This window comes from Lissotriton vulgaris, chromosome 2_1 (assembly GCF_964263255.1).
Source record: "Lissotriton vulgaris chromosome 2_1, aLisVul1.2, whole genome shotgun sequence".
Lineage (NCBI taxonomy): Eukaryota > Metazoa > Chordata > Amphibia > Caudata > Salamandridae > Lissotriton > Lissotriton vulgaris.
In genome coordinates, this window is record NC_141687.1 from 117538811 (window position 1) to 117556092 (window position 17282).

The 17282-nt window shown below is 46.6% G+C and overlaps 1 non-coding gene across 1 annotated transcript; it reads left to right on the forward strand.

The window, feature by feature from the left end:
• Positions 1 to 2140: 2140 nt before the first annotated feature.
• On the forward strand, positions 2141 to 2212 carry LOC147729666 (small nucleolar RNA SNORD2). Its single transcript, XR_015308954.1, has one exon. It is a non-coding gene; the product is annotated as a small nucleolar RNA SNORD2 (small nucleolar RNA).
• The last annotated feature ends 15070 nt before the right edge of the window (positions 2213 to 17282 follow it).

The window sequence follows — 17282 nt, forward strand, 5'->3', positions numbered from 1 at the left end:
GCATAACGCCCATGCGGGGCTTATTCCCCTCCTGCACGGGTGTTCCATTGGAGTGGGCGGAGTCGTGACGAGCTGAGGTCATGAGCACAGTTCCACTGTGTATCACGACGAGCTGAGCTCGTCATGAGCACCGCGGCGCCGCACGCACCCCCCTCCCCCGCATCACGAGGGAATTAGCCCCGCGTGGAAGGGATTAATAGCAGGAACAGGAGGAACAAACCAAGAACAATTTGAAAGCGAGCCAGCCAGTGGCTGCACCAGACTGTAGAAAAAGGCAGACAACAGAGTAATGCAAAGGCAATGCAGGGCTGAGAGAACACCAGGGCAAGCTGCACAGGAACAGGACACAGGCTCTGGCTGAAGCAAGGTTGGAACTGGACAGGAAAACAGGCTACTAAAGGTTCAAACTTCAATGCACGAACAAGGAACTACAGGCAATGGCAGTGTCTAAGAAATCCCAAGAAGCAGTAAGCCCTGAGTGGAGTCACAATTGAGCATCACTAGTTTGTCACACGCGGGTGTGTGCAGTTCCCATCTCTCACAAGTCCTGAAGGAGAGAATCAGGTGCTGAGGAAGAGCAGGACTGCATTGCTCTGTGAATGCTGAGTCTCTAGGAACACTGGGTAGTGCATTCATGGATCAGTAGCCCAGGGTAGCAAAGACAGTTTTTCCAAAGAGTCCAAGACTGAAAAGGGAAGCAGTCAGTAATAATACAGGGACTTTGGATATGTTTTAGTGGGGATTTTCAGGCTGCAACTTGTCCATGTACGGTGTCCCCTGGAGGCTGCATGATAGAATCACAACAAATCTGTTCTCGCTAGGCCCACACCAAGCTCCCTCAGAGTTCCAAATAATTTTTCCAATGTTGTAGTGGTTTCCTCTCAGTCAACCTATTTCTCAAAAATGGTGATGATAAACAAGGTGGCCACAAATATTGTCTTAGAAGAAAAAGAGTTCCATGTAATATGATGATTTATCTCTGTCAGAGGCCAAGCAAATAAGAAACATATTGTGCAACCGTGTCTTCCATTATCTCACACGCAGTACAAGTGTATTACATATCTATTACAATGTGTCATAATACTGCACTGTTTATTGTAACATAACAACCATAGCAGAACCAAGTGAGCGACATTCTGTAGGTAGGATAGTGATTAAAATGTATACAGCCAGGCCTTAATCACATACTTCCCAAGATCTTAAAGTTCATTTGTTGCGTATCTGTTTATACCCTGAAATTCCCAGCCTTGAATGGCGGGAAGTTCAGCTAAGTATTATAACAACATAGAATGCATTAGCCACATTATTATTAATTATTTGGACAATTAGTCTTTACTCTGAACAAAACAAAATAATAATGCTTGGGACTCTATTGTCCCTCCTCCTGGCCTTCCCAGAGGAGCTTATGCATTAATATTCCTGTGAATCCTTCTCTGTATGGAGATCTATAAAAGGGGATGTTAGTCATCTTCATCTCCTCCATTGTAATTGCCTCACAGAATTGATAAAGGGATAGAGGGTCTGGTTTCTTTTTAGGTCTCGCCTGAGCCAGCGCGTATGCGCTGCCCTGCAAGGCTTTTAGCAAGGGCTTTAAACTATGAACACACGTTTTTTTGGCTCAACCACTATTGGCTTTTGCGTGCGTCTTTCTAAGAAAGACAGCACGCAATTGGCCAAAGTCGGGTGCATGTTCCGCCTTCTCTCTCCCCTGGCCTGGGGACCTCGGAAGCGAGCATCAGTGCCATCTGTTTCCAATTATCGCGCCAGCGTCTCGCGTTCACGTTAATTGGAAACAGATGGCACTGGCCAGAAGACTAGCTTTAGTAAATGAGGGCTGCAGTCAGTGTCACACCCTCTTCAATACAATCGTTGACATCTGCGCTTGTTGTTTTCTGAAGGGAGTGTCACAGAGTAACTTGTATGGAGCATGGAACAGTCTCTGGTAAGTTTGTCTTTGTTGGCAGTCTGAATTAAATTTATTTGATTTAGCCGCAGTGTCTCGAAACTTTGAGGAGGTCTGTATTTAGTTTGCTGGCGGAACTTCTACCTTTGAATGCTGCCTTTAATTAGTGCAAGGAAACCTGCTGCTCCTTCTAAAAACCGGTGACTCAAGAAATGCTGCGTTCTGCCAAAGGGGGTTAAGTGAAATGATGGCTTTAACATCTTTCGGGACTGACAACCAAATGTTGATAAAACGTAACGCTGATCACTTTGCCCGCCCCTTTTCCAGGTAACCCATCATACCGAGCGTGTCGTAGTTATGAGGGGTTGTGAAGTAGGTATTTCTAGGGCATTTCATGTGAGCAATGCATACTGAGGGAATAATTTAGTGTGAACTGTAGTTGCTTTCCCATTCTTGGTCTGAACTGTCTGAGCGCACAGTAAATCTGCACACTGAATAATTCAGCGAAGAAAGGAGCTGTACTCTGACGTAACTTTCTCTGAACAGAGGGGGCAAACTGGCGGTCTATTGAAATGAGCATGTAAGTCTCTGGTGCATGCTTCAGGCATTCGTGCCCATCCCTGGGACATTGCCATTTGCTGTGGCAGGGCAGGAAACCTGCTCCTGCTTGAACAAAGCAAAGCAGAATTGCTTTTGGGCAAGGGGAGCTGCATGTTAGCAGTTCCACGTGCCCAAAAGCAATGCTGGCTCCTGAAGGAGGCGGGGGGCCGGCAGGGACCGTGGGGGCATTGGGGCTCCCCCCACAGTCCCCAATGTATGGTCAGGCCCCAGGGATGGGGTCCTCGGGGGCCAGAAGTGGCCCAGGAAGGAGAGCCACATGGCACACCTTCCATTGTAATACATTTTTTTAAAATAAATAAATCAATAAGGCCGGGTCCCAGGGGATGGGATGGGGTCCCCGGGGCCAAAATTGGCCGCAGGAGGGGGGCCTGGAGGCCCCCCTCCAAAAATTGTCGGTATTTCATACTTCTGATTAATATAGTCTTCGCTGGCTTCAACAGTTACTGTGCCCTGTATTGACCTAAACGTGGACAGCATTGGCCTGTGGCTTTATTGTCAAGCCTCCAAAGTTTATAATTCCTGGAAAAAGTGTGAAATGTAACGCTATTACATTATAGGGTGTTGTAGGTGTCCGAAGGTGTACTGTTCCTAATGTAAAGTAGTTGCTCAATGGTGCCAGTGCAGATAAACTGTTCATCCTGGATCTGGTGCCGCCGCACAAGCTTGGTTTATTTAATTGAATCCCATCCGTAGTTTTTACACCTAGTTTAAATAAGGGGGCAGGGTTTGGCACATCACTCTTGCTAGGTAGCTCCTTCACCTAGCCAAGACGTTTGAGGCCAGCTCCAAAATTGGCACATTCTTCATACTGTGTATATGGTGTGTAGCAACGCAATTAATAATTGGCTCTTTAGCGCCTTGGAATATCTTTTAAACGAGCTTCGTGTTTTCGGTAATTCTGTGGTAGTGAATAAACAACGGACCTTCTCTAAGCCTGAGTGGTTTTCATGGCTCGTAGAGATATGTGCGCTTAGTAATACTCGTGGGTAATTTCCCAGTTGTTAATAGTGGGCGTTAATATTTTATAAGGTGGCACAGCTCTGTGCAGCCTCACTTGAATTTAATTTTTCCTATTTACTATTGTCTGGTGTTGCCACGTCCCCTTCTCAGGAGAAAATACTCAGGGCCTCATTTATGAAAAGTGACGCATCGCTGCGTAAAAACAGCGATGCGTCACTTTTCATTGCGCCCTCCTTGCAACACCAATGATGTGTCATATTTACAGTATTATGCATCATGGCACAAGGAGTTATAGATACGTCAGTATTTCTGACGTATCTGTAGGCACAAAAATGACACATTGCTGGAGTGTGTCACAAAAGTGACGCAACTCAAGCAATGGGTCGATACACATGGGCAAGTCCCATGTTAAATGTGCCTGCGTCAGTCTTACGCCTGCCATGAGGCAGGCGTAAGATATTGACGCATTTGAGTCCTAGAGGTGGCGCAGTGAAATCTTATAGATTTCACTGCTTCACTTCTACGACCCTTTCCTGCGTCGGAACACCACCCCCCTACTTACATTATACCTGTGCAGGTATAATGTGGCGCCGGGGTTTACAAAGTGACCCATCTCCCTAGATGCGTCATTTTGTAAATATGATGCAACGTAGCACATTTGTTACACCACTGGTGCGTCACAAAAAGTGACGGACCAGCTGTGTAAAAGTGATGCAAGGCCTCATAAATAAGGCCCTGAATACGTATCTTTTTAGAGCAGTCTTTGCACCCATTTTTTAAAGAAAAAGACATGCCTCTACGTTTTTAATTTACTTGACAAAGTTAGACAATCCATGTTTATTAATTCATATTACTCTTTCAATGTATGTAGGTGAGTAGGTGTAGGTGAGTCGTTTTGCAGAATTATGCAATATATAATTAATTAATTTCACTCTTTAAAAGAACGTATGTCTCTGGGGAGATGCAGTTTGCAAAGTTAAGCAATACAGGTTTATTCATAAACTATTCCAATCATTCGCCGCCCGCTCTTGTACATAGGTTCCACAAATTGCCTTTTTATCAGGTAAGCGTTGGATTTGACAATCAGCACGGGGAAAGCTGGCAAGGAAAAGAACTGCGTGGCTAATCACTTCTAAGGTCACAAAGGCAAGACATATTGTCTATGCCAATGCTTGTTTTCATTTAGTCACTTCTGTGTACCTCAGCCAATTCTTCTTTTTTGTAATTGTAAGAAGTGGGAAGGAGATGGTTGGCTTGAAGATAGCAGCTCCGAACACTGATTTAGAAACAGCAGTAGCAGCAGGGCAATAACCCTAAATTCTGACTAACATCTTTCATGAATCCGCTTCTAAAACCATGGATGCACTTTCTTACTACATACAGCAATTGTAGGAAATAGGCCTTTTCTGCCTGGTCACCCAAGATTTTTTACCTTTTGCTGGACTCTAGATTTTTGCTGGATTTAGAATTTCTGCACTATACCCCTACTAACCAGTAGTAAAGTGCCTGTTTTCTAACTTTAAATGTAGTTGAATATGCAGACTTCAAAATGGCATATTTATTTTATTTTATTTCATGAGTTTCATATAGCGCTGGCTAGACCCGGAGGTATCCGAGTGCTTTACATGAGGAGAGTTACATAGGTTCCACGTTACACATCATTGTTACAGAAGGTATATCAATTACAAGTTACATCTGAAAGGAACATCAATTACAGGTTACATCCGATAGTTCATGGCATGTAGAAGGGTAGGGGGTAATGTCAAAGGGTGACGGGGAGGGAGATTAAGCGGAGAATAGGCACACGGGAAAACAAAGCAGGTAGGGGGAGAGAGATTCAGGGGAGAGAGGAAAGGAAAAGGGGAGGCAAGCCAAAAATGAAAGGTGGGAAGAAGTGTGGGGGGGGGGGGGTAGGAGGTATGGCGAGCAGACGAGGAGATAACTGTGTCCGAAGTCTGGCTGGGTGGTAAAGGGGTCATTCCCAGACTTCCATTTTGATTCCCTTGTCGCGGTAGAGTCTCTCAGCGGGGTCGCGGAGACTCCAGGGCATAAATGCTGGCTCCCTCACCAACAAGGGGAGAGAAGAGCTTTGGTCACGGGCACACATAGAAGAATGAAGGAGGGACGAGGGGGGGGAGGGGGTAGAAAACCAGTATGAACACAGTGTCCGACTTGCCTATGACTCCCTAGTGTATAGTACAAAATGTACCAGAGGCCTATAACTTAAATACAGTGGACTGCAGCGCCAATTGTGCCTTTTTAGGTCCTGTAGCCCATAAAACAGGGTGCATGGTTTCTAAAAGTAGGGCATGTAGAAATGTAATGCTATTATTTCCTTATAGTGGCAAGCACCCAAAAGCTATATTTCACTGTGGCAGGCCTGCAGGCCAAGCTGTCTTATGTACAAAACTGGAGTACAGATTAAAATCCTAATACTGCATCTCCGGAATTGGACTAGCTAGAAAAATATTTAAACAACTATTTTTAAAATCCAACTCAATGGTGAAGTTGGTTTTAATAAATATTAAGGAAAAGTAACTGTTAGGAACTGACCTTTCCATACCTTCCCTCTGAGGTTATTTTCATTTTCTCTCTTACTTCTCCAAGTGAGTAATACAATTAGAATCTGAATAGGTGTAAATGAAGTTTGAAATTCACCCCAGGGGCTTCACGATAGGTCAGTTTAGTTTAGTTTAGTTTTTAAATTTATAGTGCCCAACAGATACCCAAAAAGGGTTTCCCGGCGCAAAAGACGAGTCGGGGCTGGGAGTCAGGCAGTTAGAGCACTTATTTGTCAAACAGCCAAGTTTTCACAGACTTACGAAACTGTATATAATGTATTTGATTCCGAAGGATTGTGGGTAAAGAGTTCCAAGTCGAGGGACCGAGATAGGAAAAAGACCTACTGCCCACCCGGGCAAGTTTGAATTTAAGGACAACAAACCTTCCTTGGTTGGCAGAACTGAGATTACAGGGGGAAGGTAGGGACTGACCAAGGACTGAAGATAGCGTGGGGCACAGCAGGATTTAATTTTGTGCATGTAACTCAGGGCCTTAAATTTGATTCTGTTTTCTATTTTAAGCCAATGCAGCTTGCGTCTGTAGTACGATACGGATGAGAACTTGCTCTGCGTAGAAGTCTGAAAGCGGCATTTTGAACCATTTGTTATCTGTGGACTACAGCTTTGTTCGTCCCCAGGTAAAGAACATTTCCGTAGTTAAGCCTTGATGTTATTAAGGCATTGGCTACGGTTTTCCTGGTGGATTCCGGTAGCATCCAACAGATTTTCCTTAACCATCTAAGGATGGTGAAACAGGTTGCTGATACTGTGATACTTTGATTGATTGAGAATGCATGCAGAGTGAGTCATCTATTATATACCCACATTTTTGACTTGAGGGGAAGGGGACTGAAAGTTGCCCATTTCACTTGGTCAATGTAGGGGATTCCATAAGTAATACCACAATCTCCGTTTTCTCCCCATTTAGCTTAAGAAAAATGTCCTGCATCCAAAAAAGCTATTTTGATTGACGGACTAATCACGCATACAAAATTAATGAGAGACCGCGATTCGCAGGGAGAATGGGGGAAACTACAGCACAGAAAAGGATGCACGGCAGCAGGAAGGGTCATTTGCAGGAAAGGGACCATGACAACATGAAAGAAGAAAAAAGGAGCACCTGGGCAGGCATGAGAGAAACAGGAAGACATCTTCGGCGCAGCAGTACGGAACGAAGATAGTGATGCAGTTGGATGACTCCAAGGAGGACGAAGAAGCAGAGAATGACGAACCTGAACAGAGGACTGCTAGTTACCAGGAGAGTTGTGGCTATGCCAGTTTGTTTACGGGCCCCGGCTCCACTCAACCAAGGGTATTCGAGGGTCCACCCCATGTGGGTGTGGGGACACGTTAAGGGGAGACTAGATGCACAGGCGTACTTGTGGGTGACGGATGAGAACTGCCGGTGTGTGATAAGATGACGGGCAGGAGAGTAAAGACAACATATTAATTGTACCCAGCACCGTGCCGCGGAATTCCAAAAATCCCCTTATAGCTGTAGAACACTGGGTGCTTTTGATAGGAACAACTGAGGGGTCCAAGCCGAAATCAAACATGGAACCATCTTAAGGGGAGCACAGTCTTAATAATTGCCTTATAGCTCTCCCTTCCATAATGTTATAATTTCACATACTCAGCTTTTCATCTGTCTCTTGAGAGACGCTGGTGGCCACCATTTCCAGGGACCTATAAAAAGGAAAAGGAAAGAGTTCTGACTCCGGGACTGACAACCCAAGACAGAGGAAACCTAGATTATCTTGCAGAAGGACACAGAACTGACGAAACCACTCAGTGAAACATATGAATATCTAACTTAAGGACCATCATTAAAGCCACCATACGTAAACTAGACAAGCCTCCCAAAACTTATTTCCAACAGCCCCTCCACAGGGTTTTGAGCACCATTTCTGACACTGCAGTGTCAAAACCTTTTGGAGTGACAGACCCTGCTTGACAGATCTGGAGGGTTTACATATAGCAGTAGGGGAGGACTGGAACAGGATGCCAAGACAATTCTTGTGCATCTACTTTCTGGTTGCTGAAACGCCTGCTTTTGTTCTGCCAGACTTTGTCTTTGGGGTTGTGGATGCAGTCACTGCCCCATGCTGATGTTAGTGTTAGATGTGAGAGAACACTAAGGTTATCATACACTCGCCAACACACACTCACAGCCCTCACAACCCAAGTTTAATGTGGTTGAAGACTGTCACCACCTTGAAAATAAGTGGGCAGTGTTGGTCCTGGAAAGGTTTACCTGATTGGTTTGATCATGCCCAAGAGTCATTTCCATCCACCAGCTCATGCCAGACATAAGTGTGGCATCTACAGTCATCCACTTCAAAACACTGCTGGACCTGAGGAAGAACAGAAGGGGACTGGACCTGCTGTCTGTGATGTGAGAGGATCCCGGAAGGACTGGTCCTGCTCCCACGTATACCCTGGATGAATAAGTGGACTCCAAGGGTCACGAGGCTGACCTCATGCTCAAGGTACAGGGTTCAGCAATTTAAAAGGCCTTTCCTGCAATTGGCAAGCTGACCAGTGGCTAATGGACTTGATTGAACCCTGATGTTGGCCTCTGTCTGGAAACCCTGTGAGTCTCCAATTGCCTGTCCTAGGGGGCTTTAGGAGTGTTCTCCTGTGGTGGTTTCAGACCTAAAGGACTAAATCAGTCGCAGTCATCCTCAAATTGCACTTAGGTCCAGTGTATCATGACCTCTAACATTGGCACTTTGTGCTTCTTGACCCTATCCCTACTTAATGCTTTACAAATGCATATCTTCTGTCAGAAATTGGGTTGTTGTTTGACTGGGAGTGAGCGCTTGTCAATCCTTGTCAGAATGAGGCACAAGCCAACCCTAAATTAACCTGTGCTCAACCATCTGGTAGCGTGCCACTAAACAATCAGGCTTAACTCAGAGGCACTGTGTACAGTATTTGTGCAACACATTAAACAGTAATAAAGAGACAAATTCCACACAAATAGGATCACACACCAAATTAGGAAAATAGTGCAAAATTAAAAGAACACAAGACTAGAACAACAAAAATCCAATCAATGGAACAAGAGTTATGAATTCTCAAAGATTTCAGGTAGAATAGCACCAACAAGCAATAAGCTCTAACTCAGTATATCTGGTCGCCCTGGACTGGGTTAAAGTATTTATTTATTTATTTATTTTTGGAGTTTTCTATAGCGCTGGCCAGACCCAAGGGTATCAGAGCGCTTCACATTTTGTTTGGGAGAAATGAGTGCGAAATAGTACAGTAAAAAATAGACAGAAATCATACAAGCTCAGCGAAATAACAGCCACCTGAGGGGCGGATTTGAGGAAGTGTTTTTGAGGTAGTCAAGGTTCCAGTTGCGCTGTTGAGGTAGTGTTTATGAGGTAGTTAAGGTTCTCTGTTGCGCTATTGAGGTAGAGTTCGGGAATGCACGGTTGAGGTAGAGGATTTTTAGGCGGTTCTTGAATTCAGGAAAGGACGGGATAGTTCTGATGTCCACTGGGATGCAGTTCCAAATTTTCGGGGCGTTGCCGGCAAAAGAGCGGCTGGGGGTTCTTTGTTTCCGGGTTTTCAGGGGGATGAGTATTAGGGAGTTTGAACTTCTGAGATTTCTGGATTGACCAGCTTTCTTGAGTTTGGAGGCTAGATATTCCGGTTTCACTGTGTGTAGGGCTTTGTGTGTGAGACAGGATGTTCTGAAGTTTGCGCGTATTTCCACTGGGAGCCATTTCAAGTTGTTGAGTGCGGGGGATATGTGGTCGAATTTCCTTACACCTGAGACCATTCTGGCTGCTGCATTGAGGGTGGTTTTTAGTGGCGCTAAGTGGGATATGGCTGTGCCGGTTAGGGTTGCGATTCCATAGTCCAGTCTGGACAGGACCAATGCTTGGGAGGCTTGTCGGAGATCTTTTTGTGGGATGTGAGGTTTGGTTTTATTGAGGAGCTTCAGATTAAGGAAGGCGCTTTTCGCGGAGTTCTTGATGTGATTTGACATAGTTAGTTTGTGATCCAGGGTGATTCCTAGGGATTTTACTGAGTTGGTCAAGGTGAGATTTCCACTGAGGGCGTCAATGTCTTTCAACCATTCAGTTATTTGTGGGTTGTTGTCTTTGTTAGAGATGAGGAGGATCTCTGTTTTTCCTTGATTAAGTTTGAGGTGATTCATCCCTAGCCAGTCTTGGATTTCTTTTAGAGTGTTATTGAGTCTTCGGATGTCATTGTGGGATGTGATTTCTATGTAGATCTGTGTGTCGTCCGTGTAGAGGTGGAAAGGGATGTTAGCTTGCTTCAGTATGGTGGTGAGGGGGACCATGTATATGTTGAAAAGTTGAGGGGAGAGAACGGATCCTTGTGGGACCCCTCTGGACACAGGGAGAGGATCAGATGAGAACGATTTTATTTTTACTCTTTGGGAGCGGTTCTGGAAGAAGGAGTCAAACCATTTCAGGACCATGTCAACCGCACCTACTCGTTCTTTGAGGGCCTTGATGAGGAGCTTGTGGTCAACCGTGTGGAACGCCGCTGACAGGTCTAGGAGGATGAGTATGCAGCACTGATCCGAGTCAAGGGAGTTACGTATGTTGTCAACTATGTTCAGGATTGCGGTTTCGGTGCTGTAGCTTTTTCTGATAGAGGAAAAATTAATAAATATAGAGAGAATCCATTCTATAATCTGAGTGACATGTCCAGCCGGACAGAGGTCTATAATTTTACTCAATACACAATACAAATCCAACAAAAGTCGACGGCGTTTCGGTCCCCCTGAAAGTTATAGGGACGCCAGACGAACCTGTACTCAGACTCATCCGGCAGTATCCTGGCGCCGTAGAATTTGGTCATTGAACCGCGACGCGCTGAGCAACTTTAATTGGGTTGCGGTACTTTTATCCGGGTACCTCCTCTTACCGGCATACTATCCTTGTCCGGGTAATTAGAGGCTAACAAAGTTAAGGCATCATTCCAATGTCCTGATGATGGTCCCTATAACTTTCAGGGGGACCGAAACGCCGTCGACTTTTGTGAAACCTTATACAAAACGTGATTGCTATGTGCTGTAATGGTGTTCTCTTGAATTTTCTGTATAACTGCAATTACCACACAGAAAACGTTTGTTTGGCTTAAAAGCCTTTTCCTGTTTGTAAACCTACCTTCTGTATTAATACCTGTTAGTGTTGGGCACAGGCTTGTGTACCACACAGGTGATTAGTAGAAGGTATCTTGTTGGATTTGTATTGTATATTGAGTAAAATTATAGACCTCTGTCCGGCTGGACATGTCACTCAGAATATAGAATGGATTCTCTCTATATTTATTAATTTTTCCTCTATCTGGGAATGCATGGGACCGCTGTTGTTTGAAGAATTCAAGTTCCCCGAGGTTCCCTGCTGACTTAATTGGGGCCCCTTGTTGTTATGAATATATATGTAGCCTTTTCTGAAGCCTGATTGGTTTTGGTCAAGAAGGTTGATGTTGTCGAGCTGGTTGTTGAGTTGGCGAAGTATGCATTTTTCTAGGATTTTGGCTAGGAAGGGTAGACTTGAGACTGGTCTGAAGTTGTTTAGGTCGTTGGAGTCGAGACCTGGTTTCTTCAGGAGGGGGGTGACCTGGCCCACTTAGAGGCAGTCCGGGATGATGCCTGTTTTTAGGGAGCTGTTGATGATTTTACACCAGATTGGAGCAAGGGTGAGTTTGAGGTCTTTGACCATTTGGGCGGGGATGGGATCAAGGTTGTGGGAGGAAGGTTTGGAGATGATATTAGATTGAGGATCTCGGCTTCGTGGACGTGGTCGAAAGAGGGCCAGGCGATAGAGGTTGAAGCTTCAGAGGTGGTGAGTGTTGTAGTTAGGTTGATGTTGATGATCGGAGTCGGGTTGATGTCTAGGGATAGTTCGATCTTGGTTATTTTTTCATTGAAGAAGGAGACAAAGTTGTTACATAGGATCTTGGAGGTTGAGCAAGGACCCTGGATGACTTGGAGGTTTGTTTTTTGATTATATCAAAGAGTTCTCTGGGCCTGTTGTTTGCCTTTTCTAGCGCATTGCAGAAGAAGTTTGTTTTTTTATTGTTTATGTGGTTCTTGTACCTTTTTCTCATTGCTCTGAGTTCCTCACGACGGTTAAAGGAGGGGTTCTTTCTCCAATGTCGTTCTGTGGCTCTGAGGAGTCTCCTTTCCTCGTTGATGTCCTTGTTGAACCAGGTTCTTGATGGGATGTTCCTGGGTTTTTTTTGTTTTAGGGGAGCCAGTTGGTCTAGTATGGCGGATGTGGTGAGTTGTAGTGTGAGATGAGTTCGGTAGTTGAGAGACCTTCTGTGGGGATTGACAAGGAGGAGGCTATTCTTTCTTCTAGTTCTTTAGAGTTAATTTGTGATAGAATCCTGGACCATGAGCAGGGGGCTGCTATTGGGGGATGGGACTGGATCTGTTGCGTGAGGTGGAATAGGATTAGATGGTGGTCGGACCAGTCTACCGGGAGGATGTCTTCAATGGAGATGGCATCGTTCCTGGCGATGATGGCGTCTATAGTTGCCCCTTTGTTGTGGGTCTCTTTTGAGCAGTGTTGGGAGAGGTTGTTCGCTTGGAGAAGTTTGTTTAGGGATTTTATTGTGGTATTGTTCTCGTTGTTCCAGTGCAGATTGAGATCCCCTAGAATGATGGTGTTGGACTCTTTGAGGGAGCAATTGGCAATTAGGTTTGAAAGTTGTTCTGTGAACATAGTATTGTTGCCTGGGGGGTGGTATATTAGGTGGCATTGCAGTAAGTTGTTGTCCTTGGTTTTGATGTTGGTAGTGAGGCATTCGAAGGAGTTGTAGTCGAAGGTGTCACATTCGACCACTGCAAGGTTGTTGTTGTGGATAACTGCCACACCTCCACCTTTTTATGGCCCTTCCTATCTTTATTGACGATGGTTTAACCTGGAGGGACAAGCATGTCTAGGATAGGTGGGGAGGAGTCATCTAGCCAGGTCTCAGTGATGAATGCTACGTCTATGTTGTGGTTGAGGATGGTCGCCGCTAGCTCTGTCGACTTTTTGGTGGCGGATCTGCAGTTTATGAGCATGCAGTTGGTCTGGGGAGCTTCTTTTTTCTTAGGTTTGGTGGGGATGGTGATGAGGGTGACTGGGGGTCTCGGGGGTTTGCGAGGGGGGTGCCCGTTTCTGAGACCAGTGACTACCTGTATGGAGGACTGGATGGGGAGGGAGGTGTGTGTAGTGTAAGAGGCGGCTAGTTCGAGCGCCTCTTCCATGGTCATGGTTTTCGCCGCTCTGCTAGGTCTCCTGGCCACGGAAGGTGGGAGGGGGTTCAAGTTCAAGTTCAGTAATTTGTATAGCGCACTACTCACCCAGAGGGTCTCAAGGCGCTTGGGGAGGGTGGGTGGATTACTTATCGAATAGCCAGGTTTTTAGCTGCTTTCTAAAGGAGAGGTGGTTCTGTGTAAGGCGGAGGTGAGTGGGGAGGGAATTCCAGGTTTTGGCCGCTAGGTAGGAGAAAGATCTTCCTCCCATGGTGGATCTATTGATGCGTGGAATTGCGGCGAGGGCTTGATTATATGAGCGTAGTTGGTTGGTGGGTGTGTAGAAGGACAGTCGTTTGTTGAGGCATTCTGGTCCAAGGTCGTAGAGGGCCTTGTGTGCGTGGGTGAGGAGACAGAACGTTACTCTCTTGTTGACGGGAAGCCAGTGGAGGTCTTTTAGGTGACTGGGAATGTGGGCTTGACGGGGGATGTCCAGTATGAGTCTGGCTGAGGCGTTTTGGAGGCGTTGGAGTTTTTTCTGTAGTTTGGCTGTGGTTCCGGCGTAAAGGGTGTTTCCATAATCTAGTCGGCTAGTGACTAGTGCGCGGGTGACTGTTTTTCTTGTTTCTGTGGGTATCCAGTAGAAGATTTTTTTGAGCATGCGTAGGATGTTGAAGCATGATGATGAGACGGCGTTGACTTGTCTGGTCATCGAGAGGGAGGAGTCTAGGATGAAGCTCAGGTTACGTGCGTGGTCCGTTGGTATGGGTGCTGTGCCCAGGGCTGGTGGCCACCATGAGTCGTCCCATGTAGAGGGGGACGGTCCTAAGATGAGGACTTCCGTTTTGTCAGAATTTAGTTTTAAACGGCTGTTCTTCATCCATTCGGCTACTTCTTTCATTCCCTCATGTAGATTGGTTTTGGCGGTGTTGGGGTCTTTGGTGAGGGAGAGGATTAGTTGGGTGTCGTCTGCGTAGGAGATGATGTTGAGGTCGTGTTGTCGCGCGATGGTTGCGAGGGGACTCATGTATACGTTGAAGAGGGTGGGACTGAGTGATGAACCTTGTGGTACGCCGCAGATGACTTCGGTGGCCTCTGATTTGAATAGGGGGAGGCGGACTGAGATGATCCAGTCCAACGCTTTTCCTTGTATTCCGACGTTGCTGAGGCGTTGTATGAGGGTGTTATGACAAACTGTGTCGAAGGCGGCGGAGAGGTCAAGTAGGATGAGGGCAACTGATTCTCCGCAGTCTAGTAGCGTTCGGATGTCATCCGTAGCAGCGATGAGTGCGGTCTCGGTGCTGTGTTTGGCTCGGAAGCCGGACTGTGAGGGGTTGAGTGAATTGTTGGATTTAAGGAAGGCGGCGAGCTGGCTATTGACGGCTTTCTCGATGACTTTGGCCAGGAAGGGGAGGAGAGAGATGGGGAGGTAGTTCTTAAGCTCAGAGGGGTCCGCTGTGGGTTTCTTCAGAAGGGCGCTGAGTTCGGCATGTTTCCAGCTGTCTGGGAAGGAAACGGAATTGAGGGAACAGTTGATGACATCGCGGAGTTGGGGTGCGATGATGGAGTTTGCTTTGTTGAAGATGTGGTGGGGTCATGGGTCAGTTGGTGATCCTGAGTGGATGGAATTCATCAGGCGGAAGGTGTCTTCAGTGGTGATTGGGTTCCAGGCGTAAAGGTTGTGAGGGCGTTGTTTTAGTTCTAAGGAGGGTGGAGTGGGTTGTTCTTCGGACAGGTTTTTAAAGCTGTTATGGATGTCGGCGATTTTGTTGTGGAAGAAAGAGGATAGAGAGTCGCAGAGGTCTTGGGAGGGAGTGATGTCGTTGGTGCCGGCGGTGGGGTTGGTGAATTCTTTGACGATGTTGAATAGTTCCTTGCTGTTTTGGGGGTTGTTGTCGAGATGATCTTTGAATGCTGATTTCTTGGTGGATCGGATCAATTGGTGGTGTTTGCGGGTTGCGTCTTTGTGTGGGGTGTGAGTTGGTATGGGGTGTTGAGGTGGTTGATCTTGGGGGCGCGTGCGTGTCGGGGGTGCGGGTTGGGATTTTGGGTGGGTGTTATGGGGAGTTGCGAGGTTGGTGAGGATGAGATTCAGGCCTAGAACTATAGTGTTGATTTGGTTTTCGATGGGGGTGAGGCGGTTGTGTGGGACCTCCTGTGGGGGGGGGGGTTGGTTTATGGAGATGTTGTGGTTATGTTGGGTTTTGGGGTCAATTAGGATGTCCGATTGGGTTGAGATGGCCGCTTGAGTCATGATCTAGGTTGGATGGGTGAAGTGGTTGGGTTGCGCAGGGCTGTTATTCCTGAGCGGGGAAAGTGCAGGTTGGGTGTGGTGTGACTTGGGGCTGGCCTTATAGTGCGCTAGTTTGCTGGGGGGGTATTCTGCATCGAGGGTATATCTGGGGGATGGGCCGTGATGTATGGCGGGGTTGTGTCTTTGTTTTCAAGGGTCTTTAAGGGAGGTAAGGGGTGGATGGAGGTGATTGTGTACCTGGGGGGTGGTGTGGATTGGTCGAGAGTCCTGGTGGGCTGGTGTGCTTGGTCTGGGTCAGGTGTGATAGGGTTAGCAAGTAGAGAGGGGAATAGGTGGTCAAAGGTCTCCAGATTGGCGTTGTTGGCTTGGATCAGGACTGTGCCATTGGAGTATATGGTCACTGAGGTGATCCCGCGGTTAGGTGGGTGGTTCGGGGTGAGGAAGGAGAGCTTGCAGCTATGTAATGTCTTTGTTGTCTTTGTGATTAGGCGTTTTTCCCTAAGGATCGAGATCCAGTAGCCTGGTCTGGCAGTGTGAAAGATGAGGTCCATTTTTATTTGACCTTTTGAGGGGCAGTGGTAGACATCTGCAAAGAGGAATTCGGGGAATTGCCTAATTAGTTAGTGCTTAAGGGATTTTTTTGCATTGGGTGAGATGTTGTGTGGGAGGGAGATAGCGAAGGAGTTCGGTCCGTGGTGTTTAATAAGAGTGGTCGATAGTCATAGTGGAAGGCGGTGGGGCCATAAGAAATAGGTGGAGCGTATTTGAGAGGGTCTAGGTCCGAGGGGGGAGGGGAGGGGGGCGTTGATTGCTATGTGTTCAGGGTGAAGGGGGTGACGATCTGAGTTTGTTTCATTGAGAGGAGAAGTGAAGTTGTAGGGAGTTAGGTGGTTCGGGATCAATCTTCTTGTGGTTTTGTATGACCTTTGAGGGATCCTTGAGTTAGGTTGTGCGCAGTGGGAGCTTCACGGTCTGTGTTCCAATGTAGATGCCATGTTGGGATCAGGCAGGATGGGAGTTCGTTTTGGGTTCGGGATCCCTTATTCTCCGTTGTGTGGCCAGTCTTTCTTGTTGCCCGAGTGTGTCCTTCCTCTAAGGGGTCGCGGGAGAGAATTCTGCTGGGTAAGTGAGATGGGCAAATGTGGCGTAGAACCTTGGTTAGAATAGTGGGAAGCTTTTTTTGGGCGCCCTCTTGGGGTCAGCCGAAACTGTACCTTTCACGTGGTCCGGCGTGAGGAGGGTGTGGTAAATACATTTTACCGTACTATTTTTCCATACAATTAAATATCAATAAGGAAGCTCAATCAAATGAGAGGCAGAGTCCATGGGATCTGAGTCATACAGGCTTTAATGAAAGATTCTCGAGGATCGGATATCATGTTCCATCACCACTAAGGTTCAGGAAGGGACATTCAACGTTTTATTAGCATCACACATTATATATAGTAAAACAGTATAATTGAAATCAATACAGTAGGCGTAACAGGTGAAAAGAAAGAGATAAGAGCACATGTGCGTAACAGGAGGCGTGTAAAAAGGCGTACACATGGGCGTGCACTGGACATGTCAGAGAAACGTCACAAGAAACGTCACAAGTGGGTGGATGCATAGAGAAAGTTTGCAGGATCAGCAGAAACCTATGACCTGGATGCGCGCGCAACTGAGCATGACGTGTAACTGGGGAGAACTGGGGGGCTTTGACTTTAGCACTAGTGGAGGAGACTGGTGTCTGGGATGTCAGAGCAA